Source organism: Ceratotherium simum, chromosome Y (assembly GCF_057802395.1).
Source record: "Ceratotherium simum simum isolate JZ-2026a chromosome Y, ASM5780239v1, whole genome shotgun sequence".
NCBI classification, from domain to species: domain Eukaryota; kingdom Metazoa; phylum Chordata; class Mammalia; order Perissodactyla; family Rhinocerotidae; genus Ceratotherium; species Ceratotherium simum.
This window is the reverse complement of record NC_141941.1, coordinates 5,418,971-5,433,727: the sequence shown is the minus strand read 5'-3', so window position 1 is coordinate 5,433,727 and position 14,757 is coordinate 5,418,971. Positions and strand designations below refer to the sequence as shown.

At 40.0% G+C, this 14,757-nt stretch overlaps 1 long non-coding RNA gene across 2 annotated transcripts; it reads right to left on the bottom strand.

The window, feature by feature from the left end:
• Window positions 1-443: 443 nt before the first annotated feature.
• On the bottom strand, window positions 444-13,166 carry LOC147911624 (uncharacterized). 2 transcript variants are annotated; one of them, XR_015550816.1, is made up of 4 exons: window positions 13,028-13,160; window positions 9,002-9,112; window positions 6,952-7,162; window positions 444-6,480 (listed from the first exon to the last, which is right to left on the bottom strand). It is a non-coding gene; the product is annotated as an uncharacterized LOC147911624 (long non-coding RNA). The 2 variants fall into 2 exon arrangements; XR_015550815.1 differs by having other exon boundaries at window positions 444-7,162; window positions 13,028-13,166.
• Window positions 13,167-14,757: the final 1,591 nt, after the last annotated feature.

The following is a 14,757-nucleotide window of genomic DNA, read 5'->3' as shown; positions in this document are numbered from 1 at the left end:
CTTATACTAAGTCAATTCCATCTCTTTCCTCTTCCCCTTCTAAGTCATTCTTATTATACCATATCCTATCTTGTGTTGTGGCTGTGCGTTTACAGTGATGAGGTTATATTTATTTTTGGTGAATTCCTTCCTTTGATCTTTGATTTTGGTATTTAAGTGGTTTCTAACCTATTCCAGTAAAGATCTACTATTTTTCTGATTTTGTCTACCTATTTTTCTCCTTTCTCCAAGCTTTGTATTCCTTTTCTTTTCTTTTTTTCAGGCCTGAGGGTCTTCTTGAGTATTTCTTGTAGTGGGAGTCTTGTGGTCATGAACTCCCATAGCTTTTGTTTATCTAGGAAAGTTACTATTTCTCCATCATATTTGAAGGATATTTTTGCTGGATAGAGTATTCTTGGCTGAAAGTTTTTGTCTTTCAGTATTTTGAATATATCATTCCAGTCTCTCCTAGCCTGTAAAGTTTCTGTTGATAAATCTGCTGAGAGCCTGACGGGAGTTCCTTTGTACGTTATTTTTTGTTTTTGTCTAGCTGCACTTAATATTGTTTCTTTGTCATTGACTTTGGCCAGCCTTACCATTACATGTTGTGGAGTGGGCCTTTGCCTGTTGACATATTTAGGTGAACTATTGGCTTCACTTACTGATATTTCTTGCTCCTTCCCCAGATTTGGGAACTTCTCAGCTATTATTTCCTTGAATAGGCTCTCTGTTCCTCTTTCTCTCTCTTCTCCCTCAGGAATACCTATAATTCTTATGTTTCATTTCCTAATAGAGTCAGATATTTCTCGGAGACTTTCTTCATTTCTTTTTAGTCTTAGTTCTCTCTCTTCTTCCATCTGAAGCATATCTGTATTCCTATCCTCTATAATGCTAATTCTTTCCTCCATATTGTCAGCTCTGTTCTTTAAAGATTCCAGATTCTCCTTTATCTCCTCCATTGTATTCTTCATCTCCATCAGTACTGATTGGTTCTTCTTTATGTTTTCAATCTCTTTTGTGAAGAAACTCCTAATCTCATTGAATTGTTTGTCTGTGTTGTCTCGTATTTCGTTGAGTTTTTTTATGATATCTATTTTGACATCTCTGTCATTTAGGTTATGGATTTCTGTGTCTTCAGGGTTGGTTTCTGGGTGCGTGTCATTTTCCTTCTGGTCTGGTGATTTCATGTACCTTTGCATTGTGGTTCTTGTATTGGCTTTGTTTTTCCTCATCCTGGAAATATCTGGTTGCAATTTCCACCCACCGCCACCATGTGGGGGTTAAAGGCTGTGTAATCTGAACCACTGCACTCTGCCCCAGCTGTTCACTGCAATCCGCTGGCCGCTTGGTCTGGTCTGGTTGGCTGAGCTGCAGTGCCCGGCTTGTGGGGAGGGGGAGGGCTCTCTCTTTTGCCTGCTGGGTCCCTGGCGTGGGGGGCTTCCTGCTTGCCCCTTGTTATCGGCTCTCCTGGTGTGCTCAGATGTTGATGGTGCCCCTGTAGCAGTTCTGAGTCCTCTGTGTGGGAGTTTCCCACTGGCTGAGAAAGCCCAAAGAGCTACGGTTTCCCCACAGATGGCCATCCCTCCCCCGTCTCTGGGAGCCACGCAGACTGGGATCGCTTATCTGATGGGGAGGGAGAGGAGTTCTCCTTACCTCTCCCCGCTTCCTCCAGGGGCCCAGCACGTTCTACTCTCAGACGTGTGGCAGTGTAGATCTTTCTGATCTTGCTTTTCACTGTCTAGGAGTCCGTTGTTGGTCTGTGACTGTTCCTTTTGTTGTATCTTATTGGGGGAAGAGTTTACAGGAAAGCTCACTCTGCCATGATGCTGACATCCCCATACTAAGACTTTTTATGTGTGCTATTTTTTATCATCATCAAAATAACCTGAGATTGGTCCTACCAATATCTCCTTCATATAGATGAGAGAGTTTTACAGTAACCGGCTCAAATCATCACATCCATAAAAAAGAATAAAATGCTAAAGGACTAATATCTGCTACAATGTAGATTAACCTCAAAAACCTTATGCTAAGTGAAAAAAGCCAGACAACAACCACTATAGCGTGTATGAATCCATTTACATTAAAAGTCCAGAATTGGTAAATCTATAGGCACAGAAAGCAGATTGGTGGTTGCGGGGAGGCTGGGGGTGGGAACGGGGACTGACCACACACGGGCACACATGATCTTTTCAGGGGTGATGGAAAAGTTCTCCAACTGGATGTGGTGGTGGTTGCACAACACTATAAATTATTAAAACTCATTAAACACGTGAGTTCTATGGTATATAAATTATACCCCAATAAAGCTGTTTTAAAAAAAGGAAGAAAAGAAATGGCCCTAGCCAGGAACAACGAAATAGCTCATCTTTAAGGACCCTTAATTTGCTTCTCCACATAGGTTCATGTTTATCATCCTCCCTGTTTAGAAAACCTACACTTCTTTTTTCTCCTTTACTCTCACACTACCTTACAGCATTTCTGACACCAGATGTGTGGGTTTTTTCCCCACACCAAGCAATTGTGTGACACCAGCTGGGTGTGCTACTGTTCATCTACCTGGAGAGAGTGTCAGATCCCACAGGTTAAGGGCTCAATCCCACAAGACTGCCCCCTCACCCTCAAAGACCAATTGCAAGACCAGATTGTCACCTGTGCTTCTGATCTACTGGCCATAGATCAGAGGTTCCCCTCCTCATGTTCAATTAATTTGCTAGAGTGGCTCACAGAACTCAGGAAAAGAGCTTACTTACTCTTTGCCAATTTAGTATGAAAGGATATGATAAAAGATACAGACGAACATCCAACTGGAAGAGATGAGTAGGGCAAAGTATGTGGGAAGAGGAGCAGAGCTTCCATGCCCCCTCTGGGTGTGCCCCTCTCCCAGCACCTCCACATGTTCACCAGCCTGGAAGCTCCTCCAACCCCAAATTTTAGGGATTTTTTATGGAGGCTCCATCACATAGGCATGACCAATCATAACCTCCATTTCCAGCATCTCTCCCCTTGCTGGAGAGCAGAGGGGTGTAACTGAAAGTTCCAAGCTTCTGATCATGGCATGGTCTTTCTGATGACCACCCTCCATCCAGGAGCCCCTGGAGCATTGCCTCATTAGAAATGATGCTCCTATCACCCAGGAAATTCCAAGGGATTTAGGAACTTAGTGCCAGAAACTGGGCAGGGGGAGGCAGTGGGGGTGGCAGAGACCAATATATATACTTTCTACTCTCCCATACTAGGAAACTGTAGATCCTTTGCACAGCTTCCAGACCTGACTTTTTCAGTTGAAATCAAGCTGCCCTTCAGAGTACAGGTATCAATTTTCCCTGAATGTTTCCACAGCCATCTGAGCTCTAGATGCCCGTGGTTTCATCCAAGTACAGTGTGCAAAGTCCTGGTCTCTCCAGTCTCTCTCCCAGAACAAGTCAGTGAGCCTGCACATTGGTAGACAGAAAGAGAAGTAGCATTATCAAGCCCGTGATTTGTGCCAGACCCAGCCACTTTGCAGGAGGCTTTTATTACTGTTTATAAAACCCTGGAGAATGCACCTCATCATCTCACTTTTCAAATGCAGAAACTGTCGCTTAGAGAGGTGAAATTATTTGGTCCCGTGTTGTGCAAACAATTAATGGCAAAGCCAGAATATGAACCCAGATCTCTGCAGCCCAGGAACTCCCAAGTTAACTAATTTTGTCTACTCAGACAGTTCGGTTCCTAATCCCCGTTGTACTACTCAATCTGTGTAAGTTATTCCCTTTCATCATTGGGCTTCTTAAAGGTGCTACAACATCGTTGGAGCTTGCATTTTGAAACCACAGAGCACTCAATGGTTGGACAAAGTCAAATAAGCATGTTTGCAGTGCCTACATTGCTTTGTCTGTATCATATTGTAACTAAGCCGTGCAAAATCCCTCAAGAATTGTAACAGTAAATTGTCTTTAAATAAAATATATCTTCAGTTTCATTTGGTGCCAAACACACTTGAGTTATTGTATATCGTTTTTCCAGAATTCCACTTAAATCTTTTTCTAAAAATAACATTTTCATTGCTCAAGGGCATGCAGGACAAACTAGGAGAATCAACAGCATGCTGGCTTTAACAGAGAACAGAAAGAACCCAGAAAAAGAGGCTGGGACCTGTAGGAAGAAAACCATACAACACACTTTTGTGAACACATTTAAACAATGCTAGAGTGTGTTTTATAGAAATTTAGCAGAGGAGAGTAACACTGGGGGCTTATTTATGAAAAGAACTCATAAGACTGTATTTAATTTCAAGGATATCAATAGTTAGTGGTGCAGCAAATAAATTTCAATTGAAAGAATCACAGAAATTGTGTTATTTCATCATTCATTCTCAACCGGGGTGATTTTGCACACACACATGTACACACAACCCCTTTGTGGGGGACAATTGGCAATATATGGAGACATTTTTTGTTTTCACTATTCAGGGAGAAAAGTGCTACTATCATCCAGTGGGTAGAAACCAGGGACCCTTCTAAACATTCCACAATGCACAAGGCAGCCCCCACAGCAAGGACTTATCCAGCCCCAAATGTCAATCATGCCAAGGCTGAGAAAACCTGTTCTATACTGAGGCCACTAAGAACTTCACGTGCCTCTAAAAAATAACTGTAGGAGTTTCACTAAACCAGAAATACCTGGATTATATATTTTCCTAGTATCATTTAACACAATTTAGTAGACTTCTACAAACACTCCCAAATCATCAAACAGGAGCATCATTTCCATTTCTCTTTAAGGAAAAGATGAATTTGGGTAGAAGAACTGGGTCACCAAAGTACAACAATATTGCACAGTGGGAAGATTCACACTTGGACTTGGGTGGCAGATATTTTCATCATTTTTAATGTTATCCATCACTGTATTTAGTGCAAAATGATATACTGGATCATGTAGCCGTTCAAACCAGCCTCCAGAAAAATGTCCTCAAGGTGAAACAAACAGATTTTTTTAAATTGTTGCTACAAAGGTGAACCTAATCAAGGAGGTTCCTTTCCAGGTTACCTTTGGCTACGAGATAGTAATTAAACTGTCTTTAGGGACCCTTGTTTAGAAACTGCTCAGCTATGGATGTTTTGATGTTCAGGCTAAGTTTCCCGGGCCTAATCATTGAATGAAGCAGATCGATTGTGCTTCAAACAGAAGGCCTTAGAAATGAAGCTACTACAAGCTGCTCCATCCATTAATTTCCTGCAGTCATGGCAGCATCAATTATGTATGGATTTATTGGAGAAAGTTCAGGTTCCTGTAGCTTCATTCTAGTCTCAACACTCATGAGAGCCATTTATGGTTTACCAGACAAAAAGCACTTTTCCAGTTAATAAACTTCTTCCATTTATCTCTTAATCCTTACACAAAGGGACATTCATAAAAACACCAGTCGATACTCTGAAGGCTCACTTCAGAGTTTTGAATGAAGGGCACCCAAGGTGGGGAACCACATTTCTCCTACAACCAGGTTTTTCCTTACTTAGGTACTCCTGGGTCCTGCCTTTGGCCAAGGAGGTAATTTGGTCTACATTATCCATTCAAAGGCAATGTTTTAGCTACAGCCAGCAATAAAAACAACACAAAATTGGTGAGGCAAGTCTCACCTGAAGGTTGTTGGAACTCTCAATTTCATGGTTTGGAAATCCTGCACCCAAAACCATTCACTGTCTGAAGAAGGACTATGCGTTGCTAGTAGAGATGTTTAATAGAGAATGCAACAAGCGTGCTTTAAGGTCTGTCATTGACTTTATAAGTTATGGTGGAGTATTTGAGCATAAGGATTGACAAGTCTTGCACATTAGAATTATCTGGGGATGCTAAGAAAAAGATTCACATCCCCCAACCAGTAGGAATTAAATCCCATGTGGAGGGTATTTGTGGGGGGAGATTCGAATGCAGATTCCTCTTCCTCTCTTTTTGCTCCTGCTCACTCTTCTCTGTGCAGTCTCTCCTCCTGCTTCTCGTATTCTCTTCCTCTCCCTTCTCTTGCCACAGCCTAATCGCCTCCTTCTTTCCACCATGCGATGCTAACACGCAGGAAGCATTGGAAACCACTGCTTTACCTGTTGACTTATTTTTATGCTCCAAGTGCATCTGCCTGTGAATATGTGTGTTGTTTGCAACCACAGAATGAGGCTGCCAATCCTTTCCTCTCTCCTGCTTCCTGTGGATGTTTGTATAATATTTAAGCATTAATTATGTAATGTTTGTCAAGGGTTTGAAGCTCCTAGGGAAAAGGCACTATATTAATAGCATTATTATTAGTGTTTTCTCTGTTAAATTTCCATTACAAAACGCATCAGGAAATGAGTTGCGGCCGTCTGTCACAGAGCTTAAATGCTTACATTCTGCAGGATTTCGTTTATTGCTGAGTGGAGGTGCTTTGTAAGCCATATATAAAAATCATTTTCCAAAATGAGTTGAACAGCTGTTGCGTCCCATACTAGTTTTAACACCTTGTTAACAGCTATTATTTTCAACAACCTGCAAAACAAACCATGGTTTGCATTATGGTATGCGTCGCTTAACAAGAGGGAAACGTTCTCAGAAACGCGTCATCAGGCAATGTCGTCACTGTATGTACATCATAGAGTGTACTTACACAAACCTAGATGGTACAGCATACTACACACGTAGGCTATATGGTACTAACCTTATGGGACTACCATCATATATGTGGTCCATTGTTGACCGAAACATTGTTGTGCAGTGCATGACTATACTCAATTTTAATAATGATCATGTAAGCATGCATTGTGTTATATGAGAAGCAATTTCATGGGTAATAAGGAAAAGCAGTGACTCCTAGCTGACTTTTTAATGGATTGCCGGGTTCCTAGTGAAGTCAGTTCTTCCCTAAGCCACTGGTTGGAGAGTGCCCTGGAGATCGACCAGAGGCTGGTCTCCAGGGAGGGCTCAATGAGCTGAGACATCCCGACCCAATCCAATCTTTACCTGCCCCTTCATCAACACTGAGTATTATCCAACTTTTGTTCGTTGCCAGTCTAATAGGTACATATAGCGTCTCATTTTATTTTTCCATTTCTTCAGTCTTGAGTAGAATTGAATATTTTCTGTGTATGTCAGCCATTTGCACTTTTTCTCTGAATTCCTTGTTCAGATCCTTACCCATATTTGGAATGAGGTGCGATCTTTTTTTTTTTATCTGTGTAAGAACATAGTTTAGAAAGAAAAGCATATTAACTAGATATATTGTTGCAAGTACATTTTTATTTCCTCTAAATTTTCATTTGTCTTTTAGACTGCTTATGGATTTGGGTGTCTGTGTGATACAGACTTCACTATTTGAGGGTGTTAAAAACAAGACGAAAGGCCCAAATGGAGTCGCTTATGCTAAGCCTCACATCATCAAACTGAGACTTCACTTACTTATATTTTTGGCTCTCCCAGAAATGGAATCTTAAACCAGGCAATCAGGAATGGCCTGACGAGCACAAGTTAGGTAATCTAACTGATAAACCTCCGACATCCCTAAAAGAAAGTGACCTTGCAATAACCAATGCCATTTTTTTGACTAGTATAACTTCCTTGTTGCTCCTTCCTTCTGCCTATAAAAGTCGTTCATTTCATGCAGCTCCTTAGAGCTCCTTTCTATCTGCCTGATTGGATGCTGCTGATTCCAATCGATTTTTGGTCAAATAAACTCTTAAAATTTTTAATATGCTTCAGTTTACCCTTTAGTAAAGGACATCAATTTACAATCATACGTACATTTCCTTTTTGACTTCTGGGTTTAACATAACGATTAAAAAGACCTTTCCCATAGGAAAACAAAAGAAACAATTTCCGTATTTTCATGTTTTTAAAAAATAGTTAGATGTTTAAATTACATATAATTTAGTTTGGTGCAAATCGTGAGGAAGAAAGGCAACTGTGCCATTTTTCCAAATAGTTTTTCTGTCACCCCACCATGATTTAAAAAAAAATTATCCATCTTTCTGAAATATCACACTATCGTGGACTCCATGTCTGACTGGGCATTCTTCTGACATTCTACTAACTGCATTGATCGATCTCTCAATTACTAGGCCAATATCAAGTCATTTAAATGTGGTCTTGATAATATACTTTTATACCTAATAACACCTCCTCAGACGTTGCATTTTCTTCCTGAATGACCTGGAATGGAGGTGATGCCAGTAATTGCAAAAATTCAAACGCGTCTTTACATATGGGAGAAACTAAGTGCCAATGCATCCCCCTAAAAACCCGTTAATGTTTTTACAAAGTGAAGCAATTCACGTCACTGAAAAAGATTTTCAGTATTCTAACTACACAACGCTTAAGGGTGAATGGCCTAGAGTTTATCACACGTGTTACAATATATCTTTATGGGTGGGTTCTTAAAAAGTGCAATTGATAATTTTCTGTTGGGATCTTTGCACTTTGACTTTAATTGGGACGAGCTGAATTCCACCATAACTGTGCTCCTCAATGTAACAGTAGATACAGAGCTAGTATTTTATCCTGACTCCAAACACAAAAGGTTGTATGTCAGGATTTCCTCTGGCTGTGAGTTACAGAATGCTCAGCTAGAGTAACTTATATAGTTAAGCGGTGGATTTATCTCTGGAAACACTGTAGGGATTGTGGGAGCAACTCAAGAAACATACCCATGACCCTGGATCCTTCTATCCCTGGTTCCATGCAGTCTTTCTGTGCCTGGTCATCAAATGAGCCTACAAATATCGTGGCAAATTTCCAAGAAGAAAGAACAGGGAAAGGGAAAAAGTGCCAGCATAGATGATACCTATGTTTCACTGGCCACTCTCATGTCACATGGACAGTCCTGGCTGCAGAGAAGTTTGGTAAATCGAATTGCCTTTTGCACAGAGGCAGATAAAGAAGAAGAAAGCTGCACACAGTGCTTGAGACAGCTAAACTACAGTGTCATCCTATAAAAATCTTTCACCTTCAGGTCACAGGGTACTCTGAATTAATTAAAAGAAACTCATTTCTACATATATCCTGAGAAAATGCTTACATTCAAAACCGTGAAAAAGTTTTCAAGACGTCAGTTCTTCACCTCTTTAAGAAATCAGATTACCCCAAGGAAATATCAGGTTAACTCCACAATTCTCTTCCAAAGTATAGGCTGTGAAAAGAAAATGGAGATTTGGGCATCTGGGATCTTAACTCACATATTCTTCAACAAGCTAAGGAAAAATATTTCCTCACTCAAGGACTTCAAAAGTATATCACATACATGCTGTTCTTTAAAAAACTCTTCAAGGACAAATGAATCAAATTAATATACCCATGAAGAGAAGTTCTTTGTATAATCAAAATATCAAGGAGCAATGAAACAGTGAAACTCTTGGTTAATGTCTAAACAGTTACCATGGGGATTAAGCATAACCCAAGCGTCAGAACTACATCTCAAAAAAGATGAAAATAATGTAACATATATACTATATGTTATAATATATAACATACTATATTATAACTAATACAGGTACAATAATCTTGATCTAAAAAAAAATCAATTCATTTTAGCCAAAATATATGCAGAGGGAAGTCAAATGGTGCTAAAAATTGCACTAAATTGTTACCAAGGGGCAGAGGGCAGGTGATGTTATTTTAGCACTAAATGTCCAAATATATTTTGTTTGGTATAATTTTCAAATAACCAGGGGAAAAAAAGAGAAGGAAAACTTGAGCATTTAAGTAAAAAGCAGGAAATAAGTAATAAAATAACAAGAATAAAAACCCAGAATTAAAAAAATGGCAGAGAATCAAATATCATCCACTAATGGAATTATACTTATGTTGCGAACATAGAGTTAAGTGTACATATACTTTAGACCTGTGATTGTTGATTTTTTTTTCCCAGACCAACCTGCCTGAGAGACCCATAGATCCTTACTGCTAACAGGTCGGTACAACTGCTAGTTTCAAGTCAAGGATTATGTGGCATATTCACACAAGAGAAAATTATTTTGTCTTAAAAAAGAAGAAATTCTCCCGTTTGCAACAGCGTAGATGAACCTGGAGGACAGTATGCAAAGTGAAATAAGCCAGGCACAGAAGGAAAAATACTGCATGATTCCACTTAGATGAGATATCTGAAATAGTTGAACTCATGGAATCCGAGAATGGAGTGGTGGTTGCCAGGAACTGACGGGATGGGAAAATGGCGAGTTGTTATTCAGTGGGTGTAAACTTTCAGTTATGCAAGATGAATAAATTCTAAAGGACTACTGTAGTTAACCATACAGTATTGTGCACTGAAAAGTGTGTTGAAAGGGTAGATCTCATGTTAAGTGTTCTTACCACAACCACCAAAAAGCAAAGACAAAAACCCACAGAGGCACAAGGGAATGTTTAGCGGAGATGGGTATGTCTATTACCTTGATTGTGGTGACAGTATCATGGTGTGTGCATATGTCCAAATCCATGAAATTGTACACATTAAATATGTGCAGTTTTTTGTATATCAATTATACCTCAATAAAGCTGTTTAAAAATATTTTTAATAAAATAAAACATAGAAAGAACGGATAAAGTTGTTCAGAGACAAGCCTGCCCTGGGGGTGAAGAAGGATCAGGTCGGGTAGTGTTGGGCAGAGCCTCCCCACTCATGTGTCACGAATGAGTTACAGGTTTATTTCACAACTGATAGAAATTAGTAAAAATAGGGCTTGGGTTTGGGGTTCCAGCTCTATCCCTTGCTGCCTATGAGACCTAGACAAAGTTATTTACCTTCTAATGCTTAGTTTCATTTTTGTAAAATACAGATAATAATACTTTCTAGTTCAAGGGGATTTTTAAGATTTTGAATTAATCCAGGTAAAGCATTTAGGATCTGGGCATATATTCATGGTTCTTTAAATATTACCATTTGTGCTTATTCCAAAGGAAAATATTGGGCAGCCAGTGGTATCTCAAGGCCAAACTATTCAACGAGAGTTGGAAATTAGAAACTAGAAAGTAAGTAAACATATTGGTATCTATCTGCATCAAGATGACAACTGAAACCAAGGGAAGGAGGTGCAAGGATATATGAATAGTGATTTTACAACAAGGACTTACATTTATATTCTAACACTCAGAGAAAATTTAATTTGTAGTACAATTTAAAGAAATAAAAACCTGGAACCAGATAGGGCTTTCTGTGAATTCTCTCAACTCTTGACTTATCACTTGTGCCATAGGAAAATGTTTCCCTCTCCTAAAGTCAGGGTAAGGAGGAGTTCTGCTTAGTCTGCTGATCTTGGACTCTGCTTTGCCATCAGCTCTCAATCATGAAGCTTTGTCTTTCAAGTTGTGACACATTTCAACTTCTGGCCTTCCTCACTATCTGCTTAACAAATGTTGTCTTCCCATGTTTGGCATGAACAAGATGTAGTATTTACTTTTGTATTTCTTTAGGCAAATCTTGGCTTGTTCCGGTATCAACCTTGATTTCCCCTAGGTCCTCCAAAATTGAAGCTTTCTCTTCCGTTCTATGCTGAAAAGTCAAAAGCCAAAGTGGACAGTGAAGGCGTTATGAAGACTGCTAGCCATTCACCAAATCGATGGGCTCTTTTTCTTTGGCACTGGGCTAAACAATCCTTCCTTCCCAGTCTCTCTTTCAGTGAGGCTGCTTCATGATGTTCTAGCCAATAGTTTATGTACAGAAGTGATGTGTGCCCCTTCTGAGCCTGGCTCATAAAAATCTAGCATGTATTTCCTCCATGTTTCCCCCCTAGTCTCCTGCCTGGGATAAAGATGACCCTCCAAGAACACCTTAGCCACCATGAATTGAAGATGGATCCCTAAAAGATTGCTTGGAGCAGAGAACTCCCTTCCACCCGAGCCTACTCACTCAGTACACCCACCTTGGGCAGCTAGCCAGAAGACAACTTCTACTGGATTACAGCCCTTAATCATTTGTTTTTTATTGGTTACAGTAGTTTGGAATACTCAAACTAATTCAGCAGTTCTAGCTAGCAGAATGGTCCTGGTCCAACAGGAAGAATCCAGAAAATATCTGCCACATGGGAGGCCTATCCAAATGAACAAGGTTCATCTCTTCTGCTGAGTGTATTTAAAATAATGCCTGCTGACTCCAAGAAGACACAGGTGGAATTTCAAATCTATTCCTTAGGAAGACATAGTCTATATTTGTAGAAAGCCTCAGATTCTTCCCTCCCTCAGGTCCCTGTTCCACAGTAAATTCGTTAGGGCATTTTGTTAAGGGGTCATCCCTCCCACCTTTTGAGCATTTACACATAGTGGAACTTAGTAAAACACTGGTAAAATATTACATATTCTGAGAATGTTGCCCACAAAGTTTATGGGAAACATATATAAATGTTTAGGTGGTGGTGTCTGACAACACTGTAGCCCATGGTTTATGAGCAAAAGTAATGTGTGCTCATTCTGAGCCTGGCTCATCAAAATCTCCCATGAACTTCCTCCATGTTTTTCTCCCTTTCTGCTGCCTGGGATAGAGAGGCCCCCACCCCTCTCAGAGGGAAACTTTGGATATCCTGAGTTTTAAAGAAACAAACATGTAAAATCTTGCACACTGCTTAGCTGTCTGCATTTCAATAAAGTCATAACAGAGCAGGAAAAGGTCCAGAGAAGAGAAAACAGGGTGATCAAAAGCCCAGAGCTGCTGCATATGCAGACAGTCTTAAAGGATTCAAATGATTCCATCTGCAAAGACCGAGGCTGACAAGGGCTATGATTGAAGTCTACAAACTCATAAAAGGTAGACCTGGGATGAACACAGACTTGTTCACCAAATCCCAGTTTACCACGATGACAGTCTTCCCTTTCACCCTCTCTTGAAAGAAGGAGATTTAGGACAAACAGAGAAAGGACAAGTTAACAAAACAGAGCAGATAGCAATGGGCCAATTTGCAGAAATCATAACCTAGAAGACCAGAGGCTGACCGCAAATCTAAAAAACTTCAAATAAGTACCAGAAACATTCACACGTGACAGTTCTATTAAAAGAGCTAAAATTATGCCTAAAAATTTAAAGAGGCTAAAAGTGATTGATCAAAAATGAATGACTTACAATTAGGACTATTTCTGGATTCTGACTCTTTATAACAGTGGTGTCGCACACACATCCCCACCAGCTTTGCAAACTGTCGCCGCCATGCCTCTTCTGGTTAGCTGCAAAATATTTTTGCCGTTAAATTTATTTTGTGTCAGCCAAAGTGCCGTTTTTATGGAATTGCCCATGGAGAGAAGCCTATAATAGATCCTGAGCAACACGGACAAGCCCTGATAAACTACTAAATTTAGATAGGATTGAGCCATAGACTGAAATTCTTAAATGACCTCACTTTTCAAATCTCCTCCAGGCATGAAACAGACTCACCAGTGTAAGATACAGTGTGGGCAGTTTCTGGGGGAAGAAGGAGACATTCTGCTACCAAGAATGGGAATAGAAATCAATCACAAGGGCATCATTAACTAAATCCCTGCATACTTGTGGATTAAATAGGGTTAACTTTAAAAAATCAAGTTACAGAAAATTCTTGCTTTCTAGATGATTGCAGTGTAAAGCAAGTAATGTGGCTTTTGGTTATTGCAAGACCAACTCTCTCAGCTTTTCTAGGAACTCTTTCAATTGGAAAAGGGCACTTGGTTTTTGGAAACAATCTCATTTTAAACAGCAATGAGTACTCAACTGATTAAAAATTAATATGCATTATGCTTGAACGTTACGCAACACAATTTCTCAAAAGAGTGGTGAACTTCTAAAAATCAGTTCTTAACTTTCTGATTCCTGACCACATTCTGGCAGGAGTACTACAAATGACCATTGGCACAAACGGAAATTTAAAAGATGTCTTGAATTAAACCCTAGAGTCTAGATCGTGACTGAATCTCTGTTTAATCAATAAACAGATGTTTATTAAACACTTGCTGTCATGCTTTGGCTTCTCCAGGAAGAACACTCATTGCAGAATTAAAAAAAAAAAATAGAGGGCCAACACTGCCCAGCTGGGAATTTAATGCCTCAGAAGTTAGTTTCTGACACATTTCTGCATTTCTGCATGGTATTCTAAATTCATGGCACAAACATCATGAGGGAGTATGCTGCTATAGCAGATAATTGCTACCTTCTTACACCAATGGGCACTTTTATATACAAGTATATAATTAAGTACTCATGACTTACTGTTAAAATTTTGGCAGATCCCTGCTGGCTTCCCTTGCACCTCTTAATAATGATGGTCAAGGGACATTAACTCTCATGGCTGAACATGTTACAGTTTTGTTTTTTCTTTTTAACTCTCAAGGTATGAATACATACCTTTCCGGTAAAATGTTTTGAAAGCACCCAAAGAGTAACCCTTTAAAACCACCATCATTTGGTTAACTCTAAACCTAACCCTAATTCCCTCCCTGATCCTATCCCTCCCTCCATGTCCTTCTTCCTGGTCCCACCTCTCCTTCTATGTCACTTCCTGCCACACCCCTACCCCTCCTTCTATGTCACTTCCTGGCCTCTCTCTTTCCTTTATGATGTCACTTGCTGGCCCCTACCCTATGCTACCTGTCCCACTCAAGTCCATATTCGGATTTTCCCTAAGGAGTACCCCTGAGATGAAAGACACGGGACTTGGCAGAGGTAGGAGTTGATGCAAAAGGCCTTCATCAAAGGCCTCAGCTGATTTTGTGGAGATCTTGGGGACTGGGATGGCCCCTCAGAGTGATCCTCCCTTGAAATGAGGTAAAGGGTCAGCTTTTCTATCCCTGCCAGGTCCAGTTATTAAATGCAGTCTGCCTATG